Here is a 16,894-nt window from a genome sequence, read left to right as displayed (position 1 = left end):
TTCTGTTAGCCGGCGTAAAAGAATCGGAAAAAGTAGGAGAAAACAAATATTTCAACGTTAATTGTGTTTGTTCTGCCGTTAATAAGTGAAAGAAATAAAATATATACAATTAAAGCGCATTTAATATCAGGTGCGATCATACCAGCACTAATGCACCGGATCCCATCAGAACTCCGCAGTTAAGCGTGCTTGGGCGAGAGTAGTACTAGGATGGGTGACCTCCTGGGAAGTCCTTGTGTTGCACCTCTTTTTTGCGATTTTTTAAATACTTCTATTCATTTCTGTTAGCCGGCGTAAAAGAATCGGAAAAAGTAGGAGAAAACAAATATTTCAACGTTAATTGTGTTTGTTCTGCCGTTAATAAGTGAAAGAAATAAAATATATACAATTAAAGCGCATTTAATATCAGGTGCGATCATACCAGCACTAATGCACCGGATCCCATCAGAACTCCGCAGTTAAGCGTGCTTGGGCGAGAGTAGTACTAGGATGGGTGACCTCCTGGGAAGTCCTTGTGTTGCACCTCTTTTTTGCGTTAGCCGGCGTAAAAGAATCGGAAAAAGTAGGAGAAAACAAATATTTCAACGTTAATTGTGTTTGTTCTGCCGTTAATAAGTGAAAGAAATAAAATATATACAATTAAAGCGCATTTAATATCAGGTGCGATCATACCAGCACTAATGCACCGGATCCCATCAGAACTCCGCAGTTAAGCGTGCTTGGGCGAGAGTAGTACTAGGATGGGTGACCTCCTGGGAAGTCCTTGTGTTGCACCTCTTTTTTGCGATTTTTTAAATACTTCTATTCATTTCTGTTAGCCGGCGTAAAAGAATCGGAAAAAGTAGGAGAAAACAAATATTTCAACGTTAATTGTGTTTGTTCTGCCGTTAATAAGTGAAAGAAATAAAATATATACAATTAAAGCGCATTTAATATCAGGTGCGATCATACCAGCACTAATGCACCGGATCCCATCAGAACTCCGCAGTTAAGCGTGCTTGGGCGAGAGTAGTACTAGGATGGGTGACCTCCTGGGAAGTCCTTGTGTTGCACCTCTTTTTTGCGATTTTTTAAATACTTCTATTCATTTCTGTTAGCCGGCGTAAAAGAATCGGAAAAAGTAGGAGAAAACAAATATTTCAACGTTAATTGTGTTTGTTCTGCCGTTAATAAGTGAAAGAAATAAAATATATACAATTAAAGCGCATTTAATATCAGGTGCGATCATACCAGCACTAATGCACCGGATCCCATCAGAACTCCGCAGTTAAGCGTGCTTGGGCGAGAGTAGTACTAGGATGGGTGACCTCCTGGGAAGTCCTTGTGTTGCACCTCTTTTTTGCGATTTTTTAAATACTTCTATTCATTTCTGTTAGCCGGCGTAAAAGAATCGGAAAAAGTAGGAGAAAACAAATATTTCAACGTTAATTGTGTTTGTTCTGCCGTTAATAAGTGAAAGAAATAAAATATATACAATTAAAGCGCATTTAATATCAGGTGCGATCATACCAGCACTAATGCACCGGATCCCATCAGAACTCCGCAGTTAAGCGTGCTTGGGCGAGAGTAGTACTAGGATGGGTGACCTCCTGGGAAGTCCTTGTGTTGCACCTCTTTTTTGCGCTGTTAGCCGGCGTAAAAGAATCGGAAAAAGTAGGAGAAAACAAATATTTCAACGTTAATTGTGTTTGTTCTGCCGTTAATAAGTGAAAGAAATAAAATATATACAATTAAAGCGCATTTAATATCAGGTGCGATCATACCAGCACTAATGCACCGGATCCCATCAGAACTCCGCAGTTAAGCGTGCTTGGGCGAGAGTAGTACTAGGATGGGTGACCTCCTGGGAAGTCCTTGTGTTGCACCTCTTTTTTGCGATTTTTTAAATACTTCTATTCATTTCTGTTAGCCGGCGTAAAAGAATCGGAAAAAGTAGGAGAAAACAAATATTTCAACGTTAATTGTGTTTGTTCTGCCGTTAATAAGTGAAAGAAATAAAATATATACAATTAAAGCGCATTTAATATCAGGTGCGATCATACCAGCACTAATGCACCGGATCCCATCAGAACTCCGCAGTTAAGCGTGCTTGGGCGAGAGTAGTACTAGGATGGGTGACCTCCTGGGAAGTCCTTGTGTTGCACCTCTTTTTTGCGATTTTTTAAATACTTCTATTCATTTCTGTTAGCCGGCGTAAAAGAATCGGAAAAAGTAGGAGAAAACAAATATTTCAACGTTAATTGTGTTTGTTCTGCCGTTAATAAGTGAAAGAAATAAAATATATACAATTAAAGCGCATTTAATATCAGGTGCGATCATACCAGCACTAATGCACCGGATCCCATCAGAACTCCGCAGTTAAGCGTGCTTGGGCGAGAGTAGTACTAGGATGGGTGACCTCCTGGGAAGTCCTTGTGTTGCACCTCTTTTTTGCCGGCGTAAAAGAATCGGAAAAAGTAGGAGAAAACAAATATTTCAACGTTAATTGTGTTTGTTCTGCCGTTAATAAGTGAAAGAAATAAAATATATACAATTAAAGCGCATTTAATATCAGGTGCGATCATACCAGCACTAATGCACCGGATCCCATCAGAACTCCGCAGTTAAGCGTGCTTGGGCGAGAGTAGTACTAGGATGGGTGACCTCCTGGGAAGTCCTTGTGTTGCACCTCTTTTTTGCGATTTTTTAAATACTTCTATTCATTTCTGTTAGCCGGCGTAAAAGAATCGGAAAAAGTAGGAGAAAACAAATATTTCAACGTTAATTGTGTTTGTTCTGCCGTTAATAAGTGAAAGAAATAAAATATATACAATTAAAGCGCATTTAATATCAGGTGCGATCATACCAGCACTAATGCACCGGATCCCATCAGAACTCCGCAGTTAAGCGTGCTTGGGCGAGAGTAGTACTAGGATGGGTGACCTCCTGGGAAGTCCTTGTGTTGCACCTCTTTTTTGCGATTTTTTAAATACTTCTATTCATTTCTGTTAGCCGGCGTAAAAGAATCGGAAAAAGTAGGAGAAAACAAATATTTCAACGTTAATTGTGTTTGTTCTGCCGTTAATAAGTGAAAGAAATAAAATATATACAATTAAAGCGCATTTAATATCAGGTGCGATCATACCAGCACTAATGCACCGGATCCCATCAGAACTCCGCAGTTAAGCGTGCTTGGGCGAGAGTAGTACTAGGATGGGTGACCTCCTGGGAAGTCCTTGTGTTGCACCTCTTTTTTGCGATTTTTTAAATACTTCTATTCATTTCTGTTAGCCGGCGTAAAAGAATCGGAAAAAGTAGGAGAAAACAAATATTTCAACGTTAATTGTGTTTGTTCTGCCGTTAATAAGTGAAAGAAATAAAATATATACAATTAAAGCGCATTTAATATCAGGTGCGATCATACCAGCACTAATGCACCGGATCCCATCAGAACTCCGCAGTTAAGCGTGCTTGGGCGAGAGTAGTACTAGGATGGGTGACCTCCTGGGAAGTCCTTGTGTTGCACCTCTTTTTTGCTATTCATTTCTGTTAGCCGGCGTAAAAGAATCGGAAAAAGTAGGAGAAAACAAATATTTCAACGTTAATTGTGTTTGTTCTGCCGTTAATAAGTGAAAGAAATAAAATATATACAATTAAAGCGCATTTAATATCAGGTGCGATCATACCAGCACTAATGCACCGGATCCCATCAGAACTCCGCAGTTAAGCGTGCTTGGGCGAGAGTAGTACTAGGATGGGTGACCTCCTGGGAAGTCCTTGTGTTGCACCTCTTTTTTGCGATTTTTTAAATACTTCTATTCATTTCTGTTAGCCGGCGTAAAAGAATCGGAAAAAGTAGGAGAAAACAAATATTTCAACGTTAATTGTGTTTGTTCTGCCGTTAATAAGTGAAAGAAATAAAATATATACAATTAAAGCGCATTTAATATCAGGTGCGATCATACCAGCACTAATGCACCGGATCCCATCAGAACTCCGCAGTTAAGCGTGCTTGGGCGAGAGTAGTACTAGGATGGGTGACCTCCTGGGAAGTCCTTGTGTTGCACCTCTTTTTTGCGATTTTTTAAATACTTCTATTCATTTCTGTTAGCCGGCGTAAAAGAATCGGAAAAAGTAGGAGAAAACAAATATTTCAACGTTAATTGTGTTTGTTCTGCCGTTAATAAGTGAAAGAAATAAAATATATACAATTAAAGCGCATTTAATATCAGGTGCGATCATACCAGCACTAATGCACCGGATCCCATCAGAACTCCGCAGTTAAGCGTGCTTGGGCGAGAGTAGTACTAGGATGGGTGACCTCCTGGGAAGTCCTTGTGTTGCACCTCTTTTTTGCGATTTTTTAAATACTTCTATTCATTTCTGTTAGCCGGCGTAAAAGAATCGGAAAAAGTAGGAGAAAACAAATATTTCAACGTTAATTGTGTTTGTTCTGCCGTTAATAAGTGAAAGAAATAAAATATATACAATTAAAGCGCATTTAATATCAGGTGCGATCATACCAGCACTAATGCACCGGATCCCATCAGAACTCCGCAGTTAAGCGTGCTTGGGCGAGAGTAGTACTAGGATGGGTGACCTCCTGGGAAGTCCTTGTGTTGCACCTCTTTTTTGCTGTTAGCCGGCGTAAAAGAATCGGAAAAAGTAGGAGAAAACAAATATTTCAACGTTAATTGTGTTTGTTCTGCCGTTAATAAGTGAAAGAAATAAAATATATACAATTAAAGCGCATTTAATATCAGGTGCGATCATACCAGCACTAATGCACCGGATCCCATCAGAACTCCGCAGTTAAGCGTGCTTGGGCGAGAGTAGTACTAGGATGGGTGACCTCCTGGGAAGTCCTTGTGTTGCACCTCTTTTTTGCGATTTTTTAAATACTTCTATTCATTTCTGTTAGCCGGCGTAAAAGAATCGGAAAAAGTAGGAGAAAACAAATATTTCAACGTTAATTGTGTTTGTTCTGCCGTTAATAAGTGAAAGAAATAAAATATATACAATTAAAGCGCATTTAATATCAGGTGCGATCATACCAGCACTAATGCACCGGATCCCATCAGAACTCCGCAGTTAAGCGTGCTTGGGCGAGAGTAGTACTAGGATGGGTGACCTCCTGGGAAGTCCTTGTGTTGCACCTCTTTTTTGCGATTTTTTAAATACTTCTATTCATTTCTGTTAGCCGGCGTAAAAGAATCGGAAAAAGTAGGAGAAAACAAATATTTCAACGTTAATTGTGTTTGTTCTGCCGTTAATAAGTGAAAGAAATAAAATATATACAATTAAAGCGCATTTAATATCAGGTGCGATCATACCAGCACTAATGCACCGGATCCCATCAGAACTCCGCAGTTAAGCGTGCTTGGGCGAGAGTAGTACTAGGATGGGTGACCTCCTGGGAAGTCCTTGTGTTGCACCTCTTTTTTGCGATTTTTTAAATACTTCTATTCATTTCTGTTAGCCGGCGTAAAAGAATCGGAAAAAGTAGGAGAAAACAAATATTTCAACGTTAATTGTGTTTGTTCTGCCGTTAATAAGTGAAAGAAATAAAATATATACAATTAAAGCGCATTTAATATCAGGTGCGATCATACCAGCACTAATGCACCGGATCCCATCAGAACTCCGCAGTTAAGCGTGCTTGGGCGAGAGTAGTACTAGGATGGGTGACCTCCTGGGAAGTCCTTGTGTTGCACCTCTTTTTTGCGATTTTTTAAATACTTCTATTCATTTCTGTTAGCCGGCGTAAAAGAATCGGAAAAAGTAGGAGAAAACAAATATTTCAACGTTAATTGTGTTTGTTCTGCCGTTAATAAGTGAAAGAAATAAAATATATACAATTAAAGCGCATTTAATATCAGGTGCGATCATACCAGCACTAATGCACCGGATCCCATCAGAACTCCGCAGTTAAGCGTGCTTGGGCGAGAGTAGTACTAGGATGGGTGACCTCCTGGGAAGTCCTTGTGTTGCACCTCTTTTTTGCTGTTAGCCGGCGTAAAAGAATCGGAAAAAGTAGGAGAAAACAAATATTTCAACGTTAATTGTGTTTGTTCTGCCGTTAATAAGTGAAAGAAATAAAATATATACAATTAAAGCGCATTTAATATCAGGTGCGATCATACCAGCACTAATGCACCGGATCCCATCAGAACTCCGCAGTTAAGCGTGCTTGGGCGAGAGTAGTACTAGGATGGGTGACCTCCTGGGAAGTCCTTGTGTTGCACCTCTTTTTTGCGATTTTTTAAATACTTCTATTCATTTCTGTTAGCCGGCGTAAAAGAATCGGAAAAAGTAGGAGAAAACAAATATTTCAACGTTAATTGTGTTTGTTCTGCCGTTAATAAGTGAAAGAAATAAAATATATACAATTAAAGCGCATTTAATATCAGGTGCGATCATACCAGCACTAATGCACCGGATCCCATCAGAACTCCGCAGTTAAGCGTGCTTGGGCGAGAGTAGTACTAGGATGGGTGACCTCCTGGGAAGTCCTTGTGTTGCACCTCTTTTTTGCGATTTTTTAAATACTTCTATTCATTTCTGTTAGCCGGCGTAAAAGAATCGGAAAAAGTAGGAGAAAACAAATATTTCAACGTTAATTGTGTTTGTTCTGCCGTTAATAAGTGAAAGAAATAAAATATATACAATTAAAGCGCATTTAATATCAGGTGCGATCATACCAGCACTAATGCACCGGATCCCATCAGAACTCCGCAGTTAAGCGTGCTTGGGCGAGAGTAGTACTAGGATGGGTGACCTCCTGGGAAGTCCTTGTGTTGCACCTCTTTTTTGCGATTTTTTAAATACTTCTATTCATTTCTGTTAGCCGGCGTAAAAGAATCGGAAAAAGTAGGAGAAAACAAATATTTCAACGTTAATTGTGTTTGTTCTGCCGTTAATAAGTGAAAGAAATAAAATATATACAATTAAAGCGCATTTAATATCAGGTGCGATCATACCAGCACTAATGCACCGGATCCCATCAGAACTCCGCAGTTAAGCGTGCTTGGGCGAGAGTAGTACTAGGATGGGTGACCTCCTGGGAAGTCCTTGTGTTGCACCTCTTTTTTGCGATTTTTTAAATACTTCTATTCATTTCTGTTAGCCGGCGTAAAAGAATCGGAAAAAGTAGGAGAAAACAAATATTTCAACGTTAATTGTGTTTGTTCTGCCGTTAATAAGTGAAAGAAATAAAATATATACAATTAAAGCGCATTTAATATCAGGTGCGATCATACCAGCACTAATGCACCGGATCCCATCAGAACTCCGCAGTTAAGCGTGCTTGGGCGAGAGTAGTACTAGGATGGGTGACCTCCTGGGAAGTCCTTGTGTTGCACCTCTTTTTTGCTTTCTTTCATTTCTGTTAGCCGGCGTAAAAGAATCGGAAAAAGTAGGAGAAAACAAATATTTCAACGTTAATTGTGTTTGTTCTGCCGTTAATAAGTGAAAGAAATAAAATATATACAATTAAAGCGCATTTAATATCAGGTGCGATCATACCAGCACTAATGCACCGGATCCCATCAGAACTCCGCAGTTAAGCGTGCTTGGGCGAGAGTAGTACTAGGATGGGTGACCTCCTGGGAAGTCCTTGTGTTGCACCTCTTTTTTGCGATTTTTTAAATACTTCTATTCATTTCTGTTAGCCGGCGTAAAAGAATCGGAAAAAGTAGGAGAAAACAAATATTTCAACGTTAATTGTGTTTGTTCTGCCGTTAATAAGTGAAAGAAATAAAATATATACAATTAAAGCGCATTTAATATCAGGTGCGATCATACCAGCACTAATGCACCGGATCCCATCAGAACTCCGCAGTTAAGCGTGCTTGGGCGAGAGTAGTACTAGGATGGGTGACCTCCTGGGAAGTCCTTGTGTTGCACCTCTACTAGGATGGGTGACCTCCTGGGAAGTCCTTGTGTTGCACCTCTTTTTTGCGATTTTTTAAATACTTCTATTCATTTCTGTTAGCCGGCGTAAAAGAATCGGAAAAAGTAGGAGAAAACAAATATTTCAACGTTAATTGTGTTTGTTCTGCCGTTAATAAGTGAAAGAAATAAAATATATACAATTAAAGCGCATTTAATATCAGGTGCGATCATACCAGCACTAATGCACCGGATCCCATCAGAACTCCGCAGTTAAGCGTGCTTGGGCGAGAGTAGTACTAGGATGGGTGACCTCCTGGGAAGTCCTTGTGTTGCACCTCTTTTTTGCGATTTTTTAAATACTTCTATTCATTTCTGTTAGCCGGCGTAAAAGAATCGGAAAAAGTAGGAGAAAACAAATATTTCAACGTTAATTGTGTTTGTTCTGCCGTTAATAAGTGAAAGAAATAAAATATATACAATTAAAGCGCATTTAATATCAGGTGCGATCATACCAGCACTAATGCACCGGATCCCATCAGAACTCCGCAGTTAAGCGTGCTTGGGCGAGAGTAGTACTAGGATGGGTGACCTCCTGGGAAGTCCTTGTGTTGCACCTCTTTTTTGCGACGGCGTAAAAGAATCGGAAAAAGTAGGAGAAAACAAATATTTCAACGTTAATTGTGTTTGTTCTGCCGTTAATAAGTGAAAGAAATAAAATATATACAATTAAAGCGCATTTAATATCAGGTGCGATCATACCAGCACTAATGCACCGGATCCCATCAGAACTCCGCAGTTAAGCGTGCTTGGGCGAGAGTAGTACTAGGATGGGTGACCTCCTGGGAAGTCCTTGTGTTGCACCTCTTTTTTGCGATTTTTTAAATACTTCTATTCATTTCTGTTAGCCGGCGTAAAAGAATCGGAAAAAGTAGGAGAAAACAAATATTTCAACGTTAATTGTGTTTGTTCTGCCGTTAATAAGTGAAAGAAATAAAATATATACAATTAAAGCGCATTTAATATCAGGTGCGATCATACCAGCACTAATGCACCGGATCCCATCAGAACTCCGCAGTTAAGCGTGCTTGGGCGAGAGTAGTACTAGGATGGGTGACCTCCTGGGAAGTCCTTGTGTTGGCCGGCGTAAAAGAATCGGAAAAAGTAGGAGAAAACAAATATTTCAACGTTAATTGTGTTTGTTCTGCCGTTAATAAGTGAAAGAAATAAAATATATACAATTAAAGCGCATTTAATATCAGGTGCGATCATACCAGCACTAATGCACCGGATCCCATCAGAACTCCGCAGTTAAGCGTGCTTGGGCGAGAGTAGTACTAGGATGGGTGACCTCCTGGGAAGTCCTTGTGTTGCACCTCTTTTTTGCGATTTTTTAAATACTTCTATTCATTTCTGTTAGCCGGCGTAAAAGAATCGGAAAAAGTAGGAGAAAACAAATATTTCAACGTTAATTGTGTTTGTTCTGGGATTAAGTAGGGGGGTAGTGGGTCGGTGGAGATGACCGTTAATAAGTGAAAGAAATAAAATATATACAATTAAAGCGCATTTAATATCAGGTGCGATCATACCAGCACTAATGCACCGGATCCCATCAGAACTCCGCAGTTAAGCGTGCTTGGGCGAGAGTAGTACTAGGATGGGTGACCTCCTGGGAAGTCCTTGTGTTGCACCTCTTTTTTGCGATTTTTTAAATACTTCTATTCATTTCTGTTAGCCGGCGTAAAAGAATCGGAAAAAGTAGGAGAAAACAAATATTTCAACGTTAATTGTGTTTGTTCTGCCGTTAATAAGTGAAAGAAATAAAATATATACAATTAAAGCGCATTTAATATCAGGTGCGATCATACCAGCACTAATGCACCGGATCCCATCAGAACTCCGCAGTTAAGCGTGCTTGGGCGAGAGTAGTACTAGGATGGGTGACCTCCTGGGAAGTCCTTGTGTTGCACCTCTTTTTGCGATTTTTTAAATACTTCTATTCATTTCTGTTAGCCGGCGTAAAAGAATCGGAAAAAGTAGGAGAAAACAAATATTTCAACGTTAATTGTGTTTGTTCTGCCGTTAATAAGTGAAAGAAATAAAATATATACAATTAAAGCGCATTTAATATCAGGTGCGATCATACCAGCACTAATGCACCGGATCCCATCAGAACTCCGCAGTTAAGCGTGCTTGGGCGAGAGTAGTACTAGGATGGGTGACCTCCTGGGAAGTCCTTGTGTTGCACCTCTTTTTTGCGATTTTTTAAATACTTCTATTCATTTCTGTTAGCCGGCGTAAAAGAATCGGAAAAAGTAGGAGAAAACAAATATTTCAACGTTAATTGTGTTTGTTCTGCCGTTAATAAGTGAAAGAAATAAAATATATACAATTAAAGCGCATTTAATATCAGGTGCGATCATACCAGCACTAATGCACCGGATCCCATCAGAACTCCGCAGTTAAGCGTGCTTGGGCGAGAGTAGTACTAGGATGGGTGACCTCCTGGGAAGTCCTTGTGTTGCACCTCTTTTTTGCGATTTTTTAAATACTTCTATTCATTTCTGTTAGCCGGCGTAAAAGAATCGGAAAAAGTAGGAGAAAACAAATATTTCAACGTTAATTGTGTTTGTTCTGCCGTTAATAAGTGAAAGAAATAAAATATATACAATTAAAGCGCATTTAATATCAGGTGCGATCATACCAGCACTAATGCACCGGATCCCATCAGAACTCCGCAGTTAAGCGTGCTTGGGCGAGAGTAGTACTAGGATGGGTGACCTCCTGGGAAGTCCTTGTGTTGCACCTCTTTTTTGCGATTTTTTAAATACTTCTATTCATTTCTGTTAGCCGGCGTAAAAGAATCGGAAAAAGTAGGAGAAAACAAATATTTCAACGTTAATTGTGTTTGTTCTGCCGTTAATAAGTGAAAGAAATAAAATATATACAATTAAAGCGCATTTAATATCAGGTGCGATCATACCAGCACTAATGCACCGGATCCCATCAGAACTCCGCAGTTAAGCGTGCTTGGGCGAGAGTAGTACTAGGATGGGTGACCTCCTGGGAAGTCCTTGTGTTGCACCTCTTTTTTGCGATTTTTTAAATACTTCTATTCATTTCTGTTAGCCGGCGTAAAAGAATCGGAAAAAGTAGGAGAAAACAAATATTTCAACGTTAATTGTGTTTGTTCTGCCGTTAATAAGTGAAAGAAATAAAATATATACAATTAAAGCGCATTTAATATCAGGTGCGATCATACCAGCACTAATGCACCGGATCCCATCAGAACTCCGCAGTTAAGCGTGCTTGGGCGAGAGTAGTACTAGGATGGGTGACCTCCTGGGAAGTCCTTGTGTTGCACCTCTTTTTTGCGATTTTTTAAATACTTCTATTCATTTCTGTTAGCCGGCGTAAAAGAATCGGAAAAAGTAGGAGAAAACAAATATTTCAACGTTAATTGTGTTTGTTCTGCCGTTAATAAGTGAAAGAAATAAAATATATACAATTAAAGCGCATTTAATATCAGGTGCGATCATACCAGCACTAATGCACCGGATCCCATCAGAACTCCGCAGTTAAGCGTGCTTGGGCGAGAGTAGTACTAGGATGGGTGACCTCCTGGGAAGTCCTTGTGTTGCACCTCTTTTTTGCGATTTTTTAAATACTTCTATTCATTTCTGTTAGCCGGCGTAAAAGAATCGGAAAAAGTAGGAGAAAACAAATATTTCAACGTTAATTGTGTTTGTTCTGCCGTTAATAAGTGAAAGAAATAAAATATATACAATTAAAGCGCATTTAATATCAGGTGCGATCATACCAGCACTAATGCACCGGATCCCATCAGAACTCCGCAGTTAAGCGTGCTTGGGCGAGAGTAGTACTAGGATGGGTGACCTCCTGGGAAGTCCTTGTGTTGCACCTCTTTTTTGCGATTTTTTAAATACTTCTATTCATTTCTGTTAGCCGGCGTAAAAGAATCGGAAAAAGTAGGAGAAAACAAATATTTCAACGTTAATTGTGTTTGTTCTGCCGTTAATAAGTGAAAGAAATAAAATATATACAATTAAAGCGCATTTAATATCAGGTGCGATCATACCAGCACTAATGCACCGGATCCCATCAGAACTCCGCAGTTAAGCGTGCTTGGGCGAGAGTAGTACTAGGATGGGTGACCTCCTGGGAAGTCCTTGTGTTGCACCTCTTTTTTGCGATTTTTTAAATACTTCTATTCATTTCTGTTAGCCGGCGTAAAAGAATCGGAAAAAGTAGGAGAAAACAAATATTTCAACGTTAATTGTGTTTGTTCTGCCGTTAATAAGTGAAAGAAATAAAATATATACAATTAAAGCGCATTTAATATCAGGTGCGATCATACCAGCACTAATGCACCGGATCCCATCAGAACTCCGCAGTTAAGCGTGCTTGGGCGAGAGTAGTACTAGGATGGGTGACCTCCTGGGAAGTCCTTGTGTTGCACCTCTTTTTTGCGATTTTTTAAATACTTCTATTCATTTCTGTTAGCCGGCGTAAAAGAATCGGAAAAAGTAGGAGAAAACAAATATTTCAACGTTAATTGTGTTTGTTCTGCCGTTAATAAGTGAAAGAAATAAAATATATACAATTAAAGCGCATTTAATATCAGGTGCGATCATACCAGCACTAATGCACCGGATCCCATCAGAACTCCGCAGTTAAGCGTGCTTGGGCGAGAGTAGTACTAGGATGGGTGACCTCCTGGGAAGTCCTTGTGTTGCACCTCTTTTTTGCGATTTTTTAAATACTTCTATTCATTTCTGTTAGCCGGCGTAAAAGAATCGGAAAAAGTAGGAGAAAACAAATATTTCAACGTTAATTGTGTTTGTTCTGCCGTTAATAAGTGAAAGAAATAAAATATATACAATTAAAGCGCATTTAATATCAGGTGCGATCATACCAGCACTAATGCACCGGATCCCATCAGAACTCCGCAGTTAAGCGTGCTTGGGCGAGAGTAGTACTAGGATGGGTGACCTCCTGGGAAGTCCTTGTGTTGCACCTCTTTTTTGCGATTTTTTAAATACTTCTATTCATTTCTGTTAGCCGGCGTAAAAGAATCGGAAAAAGTAGGAGAAAACAAATATTTCAACGTTAATTGTGTTTGTTCTGCCGTTAATAAGTGAAAGAAATAAAATATATACAATTAAAGCGCATTTAATATCAGGTGCGATCATACCAGCACTAATGCACCGGATCCCATCAGAACTCCGCAGTTAAGCGTGCTTGGGCGAGAGTAGTACTAGGATGGGTGACCTCCTGGGAAGTCCTTGTGTTGCACCTCTTTTTTGCGATTTTTTAAATACTTCTATTCATTTCTGTTAGCCGGCGTAAAAGAATCGGAAAAAGTAGGAGAAAACAAATATTTCAACGTTAATTGTGTTTGTTCTGCCGTTAATAAGTGAAAGAAATAAAATATATACAATTAAAGCGCATTTAATATCAGGTGCGATCATACCAGCACTAATGCACCGGATCCCATCAGAACTCCGCAGTTAAGCGTGCTTGGGCGAGAGTAGTACTAGGATGGGTGACCTCCTGGGAAGTCCTTGTGTTGCACCTCTTTTTTGCGATTTTTTAAATACTTCTATTCATTTCTGTTAGCCGGCGTAAAAGAATCGGAAAAAGTAGGAGAAAACAAATATTTCAACGTTAATTGTGTTTGTTCTGCCGTTAATAAGTGAAAGAAATAAAATATATACAATTAAAGCGCATTTAATATCAGGTGCGATCATACCAGCACTAATGCACCGGATCCCATCAGAACTCCGCAGTTAAGCGTGCTTGGGCGAGAGTAGTACTAGGATGGGTGACCTCCTGGGAAGTCCTTGTGTTGCACCTCTTTTTTGCGATTTTTTAAATACTTCTATTCATTTCTGTTAGCCGGCGTAAAAGAATCGGAAAAAGTAGGAGAAAACAAATATTTCAACGTTAATTGTGTTTGTTCTGCCGTTAATAAGTGAAAGAAATAAAATATATACAATTAAAGCGCATTTAATATCAGGTGCGATCATACCAGCACTAATGCACCGGATCCCATCAGAACTCCGCAGTTAAGCGTGCTTGGGCGAGAGTAGTACTAGGATGGGTGACCTCCTGGGAAGTCCTTGTGTTGCACCTCTTTTTTGCGATTTTTTAAATACTTCTATTCATTTCTGTTAGCCGGCGTAAAAGAATCGGAAAAAGTAGGAGAAAACAAATATTTCAACGTTAATTGTGTTTGTTCTGCCGTTAATAAGTGAAAGAAATAAAATATATACAATTAAAGCGCATTTAATATCAGGTGCGATCATACCAGCACTAATGCACCGGATCCCATCAGAACTCCGCAGTTAAGCGTGCTTGGGCGAGAGTAGTACTAGGATGGGTGACCTCCTGGGAAGTCCTTGTGTTGCACCTCTTTTTTGCGATTTTTTAAATACTTCTATTCATTTCTGTTAGCCGGCGTAAAAGAATCGGAAAAAGTAGGAGAAAACAAATATTTCAACGTTAATTGTGTTTGTTCTGCCGTTAATAAGTGAAAGAAATAAAATATATACAATTAAAGCGCATTTAATATCAGGTGCGATCATACCAGCACTAATGCACCGGATCCCATCAGAACTCCGCAGTTAAGCGTGCTTGGGCGAGAGTAGTACTAGGATGGGTGACCTCCTGGGAAGTCCTTGTGTTGCACCTCTTTTTTGCGATTTTTTAAATACTTCTATTCATTTCTGTTAGCCGGCGTAAAAGAATCGGAAAAAGTAGGAGAAAACAAATATTTCAACGTTAATTGTGTTTGTTCTGCCGTTAATAAGTGAAAGAAATAAAATATATACAATTAAAGCGCATTTAATATCAGGTGCGATCATACCAGCACTAATGCACCGGATCCCATCAGAACTCCGCAGTTAAGCGTGCTTGGGCGAGAGTAGTACTAGGATGGGTGACCTCCTGGGAAGTCCTTGTGTTGCACCTCTTTTTTGCGATTTTTTAAATACTTCTATTCATTTCTGTTAGCCGGCGTAAAAGAATCGGAAAAAGTAGGAGAAAACAAATATTTCAACGTTAATTGTGTTTGTTCTGCCGTTAATAAGTGAAAGAAATAAAATATATACAATTAAAGCGCATTTAATATCAGGTGCGATCATACCAGCACTAATGCACCGGATCCCATCAGAACTCCGCAGTTAAGCGTGCTTGGGCGAGAGTAGTACTAGGATGGGTGACCTCCTGGGAAGTCCTTGTGTTGCACCTCTTTTTTGCGATTTTTTAAATACTTCTATTCATTTCTGTTAGCCGGCGTAAAAGAATCGGAAAAAGTAGGAGAAAACAAATATTTCAACGTTAATTGTGTTTGTTCTGCCGTTAATAAGTGAAAGAAATAAAATATATACAATTAAAGCGCATTTAATATCAGGTGCGATCATACCAGCACTAATGCACCGGATCCCATCAGAACTCCGCAGTTAAGCGTGCTTGGGCGAGAGTAGTACTAGGATGGGTGACCTCCTGGGAAGTCCTTGTGTTGCACCTCTTTTTTGCGATTTTTTAAATACTTCTATTCATTTCTGTTAGCCGGCGTAAAAGAATCGGAAAAAGTAGGAGAAAACAAATATTTCAACGTTAATTGTGTTTGTTCTGCCGTTAATAAGTGAAAGAAATAAAATATATACAATTAAAGCGCATTTAATATCAGGTGCGATCATACCAGCACTAATGCACCGGATCCCATCAGAACTCCGCAGTTAAGCGTGCTTGGGCGAGAGTAGTACTAGGATGGGTGACCTCCTGGGAAGTCCTTGTGTTGCACCTCTTTTTTGCGATTTTTTAAATACTTCTATTCATTTCTGTTAGCCGGCGTAAAAGAATCGGAAAAAGTAGGAGAAAACAAATATTTCAACGTTAATTGTGTTTGTTCTGCCGTTAATAAGTGAAAGAAATAAAATATATACAATTAAAGCGCATTTAATATCAGGTGCGATCATACCAGCACTAATGCACCGGATCCCATCAGAACTCCGCAGTTAAGCGTGCTTGGGCGAGAGTAGTACTAGGATGGGTGACCTCCTGGGAAGTCCTTGTGTTGCACCTCTTTTTTGCGATTTTTTAAATACTTCTATTCATTTCTGTTAGCCGGCGTAAAAGAATCGGAAAAAGTAGGAGAAAACAAATATTTCAACGTTAATTGTGTTTGTTCTGCCGTTAATAAGTGAAAGAAATAAAATATATACAATTAAAGCGCATTTAATATCAGGTGCGATCATACCAGCACTAATGCACCGGATCCCATCAGAACTCCGCAGTTAAGCGTGCTTGGGCGAGAGTAGTACTAGGATGGGTGACCTCCTGGGAAGTCCTTGTGTTGCACCTCTTTTTGCGATTTTTTAAATACTTCTATTCATTTCTGTTAGCCGGCGTAAAAGAATCGGAAAAAGTAGGAGAAAACAAATATTTCAACGTTAATTGTGTTTGTTCTGCCGTTAATAAGTGAAAGAAATAAAATATATACAATTAAAGCGCATTTAATATCAGGTGCGATCATACCAGCACTAATGCACCGGATCCCATCAGAACTCCGCAGTTAAGCGTGCTTGGGCGAGAGTAGTACTAGGATGGGTGACCTCCTGGGAAGTCCTTGTGTTGCACCTCTTTTTTGCGATTTTTTAAATACTTCTATTCATTTCTGTTAGCCGGCGTAAAAGAATCGGAAAAAGTAGGAGAAAACAAATATTTCAACGTTAATTGTGTTTGTTCTGCCGTTAATAAGTGAAAGAAATAAAATATATACAATTAAAGCGCATTTAATATCAGGTGCGATCATACCAGCACTAATGCACCGGATCCCATCAGAACTCCGCAGTTAAGCGTGCTTGGGCGAGAGTAGTACTAGGATGGGTGACCTCCTGGGAAGTCCTTGTGTTGCACCTCTTTTTTGCGATTTTTTAAATACTTCTATTCATTTCTGTTAGCCGGCGTAAAAGAATCGGAAAAAGTAGGAGAAAACAAA

The 16,894-nt window shown here is 39.4% G+C and overlaps 61 non-coding genes across 61 annotated transcripts; all 61 read left to right on the top strand.

Moving 5' to 3' along the window:
• Positions 1-128: 128 nt before the first annotated feature.
• On the top strand, positions 129-247 carry LOC127113457 (5S ribosomal RNA). The gene has a single exon (XR_007799525.1). It is a non-coding gene; the product is annotated as a 5S ribosomal RNA (ribosomal RNA).
• Positions 248-407: 160 nt separating this feature from the next.
• LOC127113456 (5S ribosomal RNA) lies at positions 408-526 on the top strand. Its single transcript, XR_007799524.1, has one exon. It is a non-coding gene; the product is annotated as a 5S ribosomal RNA (ribosomal RNA).
• A 132-nt stretch (positions 527-658) lies between these two features.
• On the top strand, positions 659-777 carry LOC127113455 (5S ribosomal RNA). The gene has a single exon (XR_007799523.1). It is a non-coding gene; the product is annotated as a 5S ribosomal RNA (ribosomal RNA).
• A 160-nt stretch (positions 778-937) lies between these two features.
• LOC127113452 (5S ribosomal RNA) lies at positions 938-1,056 on the top strand. The gene has a single exon (XR_007799521.1). It is a non-coding gene; the product is annotated as a 5S ribosomal RNA (ribosomal RNA).
• A 160-nt stretch (positions 1,057-1,216) lies between these two features.
• LOC127113451 (5S ribosomal RNA) lies at positions 1,217-1,335 on the top strand. Its single transcript, XR_007799520.1, has one exon. It is a non-coding gene; the product is annotated as a 5S ribosomal RNA (ribosomal RNA).
• Positions 1,336-1,495: 160 nt separating this feature from the next.
• Positions 1,496-1,614, top strand: LOC127113450 (5S ribosomal RNA). The gene has a single exon (XR_007799519.1). It is a non-coding gene; the product is annotated as a 5S ribosomal RNA (ribosomal RNA).
• Positions 1,615-1,749: 135 nt separating this feature from the next.
• Positions 1,750-1,868, top strand: LOC127113449 (5S ribosomal RNA). The gene has a single exon (XR_007799518.1). It is a non-coding gene; the product is annotated as a 5S ribosomal RNA (ribosomal RNA).
• A 160-nt stretch (positions 1,869-2,028) lies between these two features.
• On the top strand, positions 2,029-2,147 carry LOC127113448 (5S ribosomal RNA). Its single transcript, XR_007799517.1, has one exon. It is a non-coding gene; the product is annotated as a 5S ribosomal RNA (ribosomal RNA).
• Positions 2,148-2,307: 160 nt separating this feature from the next.
• On the top strand, positions 2,308-2,426 carry LOC127113447 (5S ribosomal RNA). The gene has a single exon (XR_007799516.1). It is a non-coding gene; the product is annotated as a 5S ribosomal RNA (ribosomal RNA).
• A 126-nt stretch (positions 2,427-2,552) lies between these two features.
• Positions 2,553-2,671, top strand: LOC127113446 (5S ribosomal RNA). The gene has a single exon (XR_007799515.1). It is a non-coding gene; the product is annotated as a 5S ribosomal RNA (ribosomal RNA).
• Positions 2,672-2,831: 160 nt separating this feature from the next.
• LOC127113445 (5S ribosomal RNA) lies at positions 2,832-2,950 on the top strand. The gene has a single exon (XR_007799514.1). It is a non-coding gene; the product is annotated as a 5S ribosomal RNA (ribosomal RNA).
• A 160-nt stretch (positions 2,951-3,110) lies between these two features.
• LOC127113444 (5S ribosomal RNA) lies at positions 3,111-3,229 on the top strand. The gene has a single exon (XR_007799513.1). It is a non-coding gene; the product is annotated as a 5S ribosomal RNA (ribosomal RNA).
• A 160-nt stretch (positions 3,230-3,389) lies between these two features.
• On the top strand, positions 3,390-3,508 carry LOC127113443 (5S ribosomal RNA). The gene has a single exon (XR_007799512.1). It is a non-coding gene; the product is annotated as a 5S ribosomal RNA (ribosomal RNA).
• Positions 3,509-3,651: 143 nt separating this feature from the next.
• LOC127113441 (5S ribosomal RNA) lies at positions 3,652-3,770 on the top strand. Its single transcript, XR_007799510.1, has one exon. It is a non-coding gene; the product is annotated as a 5S ribosomal RNA (ribosomal RNA).
• Positions 3,771-3,930: 160 nt separating this feature from the next.
• LOC127113440 (5S ribosomal RNA) lies at positions 3,931-4,049 on the top strand. Its single transcript, XR_007799509.1, has one exon. It is a non-coding gene; the product is annotated as a 5S ribosomal RNA (ribosomal RNA).
• A 160-nt stretch (positions 4,050-4,209) lies between these two features.
• On the top strand, positions 4,210-4,328 carry LOC127113439 (5S ribosomal RNA). Its single transcript, XR_007799508.1, has one exon. It is a non-coding gene; the product is annotated as a 5S ribosomal RNA (ribosomal RNA).
• A 160-nt stretch (positions 4,329-4,488) lies between these two features.
• On the top strand, positions 4,489-4,607 carry LOC127113438 (5S ribosomal RNA). The gene has a single exon (XR_007799507.1). It is a non-coding gene; the product is annotated as a 5S ribosomal RNA (ribosomal RNA).
• Positions 4,608-4,740: 133 nt separating this feature from the next.
• On the top strand, positions 4,741-4,859 carry LOC127113437 (5S ribosomal RNA). Its single transcript, XR_007799506.1, has one exon. It is a non-coding gene; the product is annotated as a 5S ribosomal RNA (ribosomal RNA).
• A 160-nt stretch (positions 4,860-5,019) lies between these two features.
• LOC127113436 (5S ribosomal RNA) lies at positions 5,020-5,138 on the top strand. Its single transcript, XR_007799505.1, has one exon. It is a non-coding gene; the product is annotated as a 5S ribosomal RNA (ribosomal RNA).
• A 160-nt stretch (positions 5,139-5,298) lies between these two features.
• Positions 5,299-5,417, top strand: LOC127113435 (5S ribosomal RNA). The gene has a single exon (XR_007799504.1). It is a non-coding gene; the product is annotated as a 5S ribosomal RNA (ribosomal RNA).
• Positions 5,418-5,577: 160 nt separating this feature from the next.
• On the top strand, positions 5,578-5,696 carry LOC127113434 (5S ribosomal RNA). Its single transcript, XR_007799503.1, has one exon. It is a non-coding gene; the product is annotated as a 5S ribosomal RNA (ribosomal RNA).
• Positions 5,697-5,856: 160 nt separating this feature from the next.
• On the top strand, positions 5,857-5,975 carry LOC127113433 (5S ribosomal RNA). Its single transcript, XR_007799502.1, has one exon. It is a non-coding gene; the product is annotated as a 5S ribosomal RNA (ribosomal RNA).
• Positions 5,976-6,108: 133 nt separating this feature from the next.
• LOC127113432 (5S ribosomal RNA) lies at positions 6,109-6,227 on the top strand. Its single transcript, XR_007799501.1, has one exon. It is a non-coding gene; the product is annotated as a 5S ribosomal RNA (ribosomal RNA).
• Positions 6,228-6,387: 160 nt separating this feature from the next.
• Positions 6,388-6,506, top strand: LOC127113430 (5S ribosomal RNA). Its single transcript, XR_007799499.1, has one exon. It is a non-coding gene; the product is annotated as a 5S ribosomal RNA (ribosomal RNA).
• A 160-nt stretch (positions 6,507-6,666) lies between these two features.
• Positions 6,667-6,785, top strand: LOC127113429 (5S ribosomal RNA). The gene has a single exon (XR_007799498.1). It is a non-coding gene; the product is annotated as a 5S ribosomal RNA (ribosomal RNA).
• A 160-nt stretch (positions 6,786-6,945) lies between these two features.
• On the top strand, positions 6,946-7,064 carry LOC127113428 (5S ribosomal RNA). The gene has a single exon (XR_007799497.1). It is a non-coding gene; the product is annotated as a 5S ribosomal RNA (ribosomal RNA).
• Positions 7,065-7,224: 160 nt separating this feature from the next.
• Positions 7,225-7,343, top strand: LOC127113427 (5S ribosomal RNA). Its single transcript, XR_007799496.1, has one exon. It is a non-coding gene; the product is annotated as a 5S ribosomal RNA (ribosomal RNA).
• Positions 7,344-7,489: 146 nt separating this feature from the next.
• On the top strand, positions 7,490-7,608 carry LOC127113426 (5S ribosomal RNA). Its single transcript, XR_007799495.1, has one exon. It is a non-coding gene; the product is annotated as a 5S ribosomal RNA (ribosomal RNA).
• A 160-nt stretch (positions 7,609-7,768) lies between these two features.
• On the top strand, positions 7,769-7,887 carry LOC127113425 (5S ribosomal RNA). Its single transcript, XR_007799494.1, has one exon. It is a non-coding gene; the product is annotated as a 5S ribosomal RNA (ribosomal RNA).
• A 204-nt stretch (positions 7,888-8,091) lies between these two features.
• On the top strand, positions 8,092-8,210 carry LOC127113424 (5S ribosomal RNA). The gene has a single exon (XR_007799493.1). It is a non-coding gene; the product is annotated as a 5S ribosomal RNA (ribosomal RNA).
• Positions 8,211-8,370: 160 nt separating this feature from the next.
• Positions 8,371-8,489, top strand: LOC127113423 (5S ribosomal RNA). Its single transcript, XR_007799492.1, has one exon. It is a non-coding gene; the product is annotated as a 5S ribosomal RNA (ribosomal RNA).
• Positions 8,490-8,617: 128 nt separating this feature from the next.
• On the top strand, positions 8,618-8,736 carry LOC127113422 (5S ribosomal RNA). The gene has a single exon (XR_007799491.1). It is a non-coding gene; the product is annotated as a 5S ribosomal RNA (ribosomal RNA).
• A 160-nt stretch (positions 8,737-8,896) lies between these two features.
• Positions 8,897-9,015, top strand: LOC127113581 (5S ribosomal RNA). The gene has a single exon (XR_007799645.1). It is a non-coding gene; the product is annotated as a 5S ribosomal RNA (ribosomal RNA).
• Positions 9,016-9,129: 114 nt separating this feature from the next.
• On the top strand, positions 9,130-9,248 carry LOC127113421 (5S ribosomal RNA). The gene has a single exon (XR_007799490.1). It is a non-coding gene; the product is annotated as a 5S ribosomal RNA (ribosomal RNA).
• A 196-nt stretch (positions 9,249-9,444) lies between these two features.
• LOC127113419 (5S ribosomal RNA) lies at positions 9,445-9,563 on the top strand. The gene has a single exon (XR_007799488.1). It is a non-coding gene; the product is annotated as a 5S ribosomal RNA (ribosomal RNA).
• Positions 9,564-9,723: 160 nt separating this feature from the next.
• LOC127113418 (5S ribosomal RNA) lies at positions 9,724-9,842 on the top strand. Its single transcript, XR_007799487.1, has one exon. It is a non-coding gene; the product is annotated as a 5S ribosomal RNA (ribosomal RNA).
• A 159-nt stretch (positions 9,843-10,001) lies between these two features.
• Positions 10,002-10,120, top strand: LOC127113417 (5S ribosomal RNA). Its single transcript, XR_007799486.1, has one exon. It is a non-coding gene; the product is annotated as a 5S ribosomal RNA (ribosomal RNA).
• Positions 10,121-10,280: 160 nt separating this feature from the next.
• LOC127113416 (5S ribosomal RNA) lies at positions 10,281-10,399 on the top strand. The gene has a single exon (XR_007799485.1). It is a non-coding gene; the product is annotated as a 5S ribosomal RNA (ribosomal RNA).
• A 160-nt stretch (positions 10,400-10,559) lies between these two features.
• LOC127113415 (5S ribosomal RNA) lies at positions 10,560-10,678 on the top strand. The gene has a single exon (XR_007799484.1). It is a non-coding gene; the product is annotated as a 5S ribosomal RNA (ribosomal RNA).
• Positions 10,679-10,838: 160 nt separating this feature from the next.
• LOC127113414 (5S ribosomal RNA) lies at positions 10,839-10,957 on the top strand. The gene has a single exon (XR_007799483.1). It is a non-coding gene; the product is annotated as a 5S ribosomal RNA (ribosomal RNA).
• A 160-nt stretch (positions 10,958-11,117) lies between these two features.
• On the top strand, positions 11,118-11,236 carry LOC127113413 (5S ribosomal RNA). Its single transcript, XR_007799482.1, has one exon. It is a non-coding gene; the product is annotated as a 5S ribosomal RNA (ribosomal RNA).
• Positions 11,237-11,396: 160 nt separating this feature from the next.
• LOC127113412 (5S ribosomal RNA) lies at positions 11,397-11,515 on the top strand. Its single transcript, XR_007799481.1, has one exon. It is a non-coding gene; the product is annotated as a 5S ribosomal RNA (ribosomal RNA).
• A 160-nt stretch (positions 11,516-11,675) lies between these two features.
• On the top strand, positions 11,676-11,794 carry LOC127113411 (5S ribosomal RNA). The gene has a single exon (XR_007799480.1). It is a non-coding gene; the product is annotated as a 5S ribosomal RNA (ribosomal RNA).
• Positions 11,795-11,954: 160 nt separating this feature from the next.
• LOC127113410 (5S ribosomal RNA) lies at positions 11,955-12,073 on the top strand. Its single transcript, XR_007799479.1, has one exon. It is a non-coding gene; the product is annotated as a 5S ribosomal RNA (ribosomal RNA).
• Positions 12,074-12,233: 160 nt separating this feature from the next.
• Positions 12,234-12,352, top strand: LOC127113408 (5S ribosomal RNA). The gene has a single exon (XR_007799477.1). It is a non-coding gene; the product is annotated as a 5S ribosomal RNA (ribosomal RNA).
• Positions 12,353-12,512: 160 nt separating this feature from the next.
• LOC127113407 (5S ribosomal RNA) lies at positions 12,513-12,631 on the top strand. Its single transcript, XR_007799476.1, has one exon. It is a non-coding gene; the product is annotated as a 5S ribosomal RNA (ribosomal RNA).
• A 160-nt stretch (positions 12,632-12,791) lies between these two features.
• LOC127113406 (5S ribosomal RNA) lies at positions 12,792-12,910 on the top strand. Its single transcript, XR_007799475.1, has one exon. It is a non-coding gene; the product is annotated as a 5S ribosomal RNA (ribosomal RNA).
• Positions 12,911-13,070: 160 nt separating this feature from the next.
• Positions 13,071-13,189, top strand: LOC127113405 (5S ribosomal RNA). The gene has a single exon (XR_007799474.1). It is a non-coding gene; the product is annotated as a 5S ribosomal RNA (ribosomal RNA).
• A 160-nt stretch (positions 13,190-13,349) lies between these two features.
• On the top strand, positions 13,350-13,468 carry LOC127113404 (5S ribosomal RNA). Its single transcript, XR_007799473.1, has one exon. It is a non-coding gene; the product is annotated as a 5S ribosomal RNA (ribosomal RNA).
• A 160-nt stretch (positions 13,469-13,628) lies between these two features.
• On the top strand, positions 13,629-13,747 carry LOC127113403 (5S ribosomal RNA). Its single transcript, XR_007799472.1, has one exon. It is a non-coding gene; the product is annotated as a 5S ribosomal RNA (ribosomal RNA).
• A 160-nt stretch (positions 13,748-13,907) lies between these two features.
• LOC127113402 (5S ribosomal RNA) lies at positions 13,908-14,026 on the top strand. Its single transcript, XR_007799471.1, has one exon. It is a non-coding gene; the product is annotated as a 5S ribosomal RNA (ribosomal RNA).
• Positions 14,027-14,186: 160 nt separating this feature from the next.
• LOC127113401 (5S ribosomal RNA) lies at positions 14,187-14,305 on the top strand. Its single transcript, XR_007799470.1, has one exon. It is a non-coding gene; the product is annotated as a 5S ribosomal RNA (ribosomal RNA).
• A 160-nt stretch (positions 14,306-14,465) lies between these two features.
• LOC127113400 (5S ribosomal RNA) lies at positions 14,466-14,584 on the top strand. Its single transcript, XR_007799469.1, has one exon. It is a non-coding gene; the product is annotated as a 5S ribosomal RNA (ribosomal RNA).
• A 160-nt stretch (positions 14,585-14,744) lies between these two features.
• LOC127113399 (5S ribosomal RNA) lies at positions 14,745-14,863 on the top strand. Its single transcript, XR_007799468.1, has one exon. It is a non-coding gene; the product is annotated as a 5S ribosomal RNA (ribosomal RNA).
• A 160-nt stretch (positions 14,864-15,023) lies between these two features.
• Positions 15,024-15,142, top strand: LOC127113397 (5S ribosomal RNA). Its single transcript, XR_007799466.1, has one exon. It is a non-coding gene; the product is annotated as a 5S ribosomal RNA (ribosomal RNA).
• A 160-nt stretch (positions 15,143-15,302) lies between these two features.
• LOC127113396 (5S ribosomal RNA) lies at positions 15,303-15,421 on the top strand. The gene has a single exon (XR_007799465.1). It is a non-coding gene; the product is annotated as a 5S ribosomal RNA (ribosomal RNA).
• A 160-nt stretch (positions 15,422-15,581) lies between these two features.
• LOC127113395 (5S ribosomal RNA) lies at positions 15,582-15,700 on the top strand. The gene has a single exon (XR_007799464.1). It is a non-coding gene; the product is annotated as a 5S ribosomal RNA (ribosomal RNA).
• Positions 15,701-15,860: 160 nt separating this feature from the next.
• Positions 15,861-15,979, top strand: LOC127113394 (5S ribosomal RNA). The gene has a single exon (XR_007799463.1). It is a non-coding gene; the product is annotated as a 5S ribosomal RNA (ribosomal RNA).
• Positions 15,980-16,139: 160 nt separating this feature from the next.
• On the top strand, positions 16,140-16,258 carry LOC127113393 (5S ribosomal RNA). Its single transcript, XR_007799462.1, has one exon. It is a non-coding gene; the product is annotated as a 5S ribosomal RNA (ribosomal RNA).
• Positions 16,259-16,417: 159 nt separating this feature from the next.
• On the top strand, positions 16,418-16,536 carry LOC127113391 (5S ribosomal RNA). Its single transcript, XR_007799461.1, has one exon. It is a non-coding gene; the product is annotated as a 5S ribosomal RNA (ribosomal RNA).
• Positions 16,537-16,696: 160 nt separating this feature from the next.
• Positions 16,697-16,815, top strand: LOC127113390 (5S ribosomal RNA). The gene has a single exon (XR_007799460.1). It is a non-coding gene; the product is annotated as a 5S ribosomal RNA (ribosomal RNA).
• The last annotated feature ends 79 nt before the right edge of the window (positions 16,816-16,894 follow it).

Source organism: Lathyrus oleraceus, unplaced genomic scaffold (genome assembly GCF_024323335.1).
Source record: "Lathyrus oleraceus cultivar Zhongwan6 unplaced genomic scaffold, CAAS_Psat_ZW6_1.0 chrUn0350, whole genome shotgun sequence".
Taxonomy (NCBI): Eukaryota; Viridiplantae; Streptophyta; class Magnoliopsida; order Fabales; family Fabaceae; genus Lathyrus; species Lathyrus oleraceus.
This window is presented reverse-complemented; position numbering and strand designations above follow the sequence as displayed.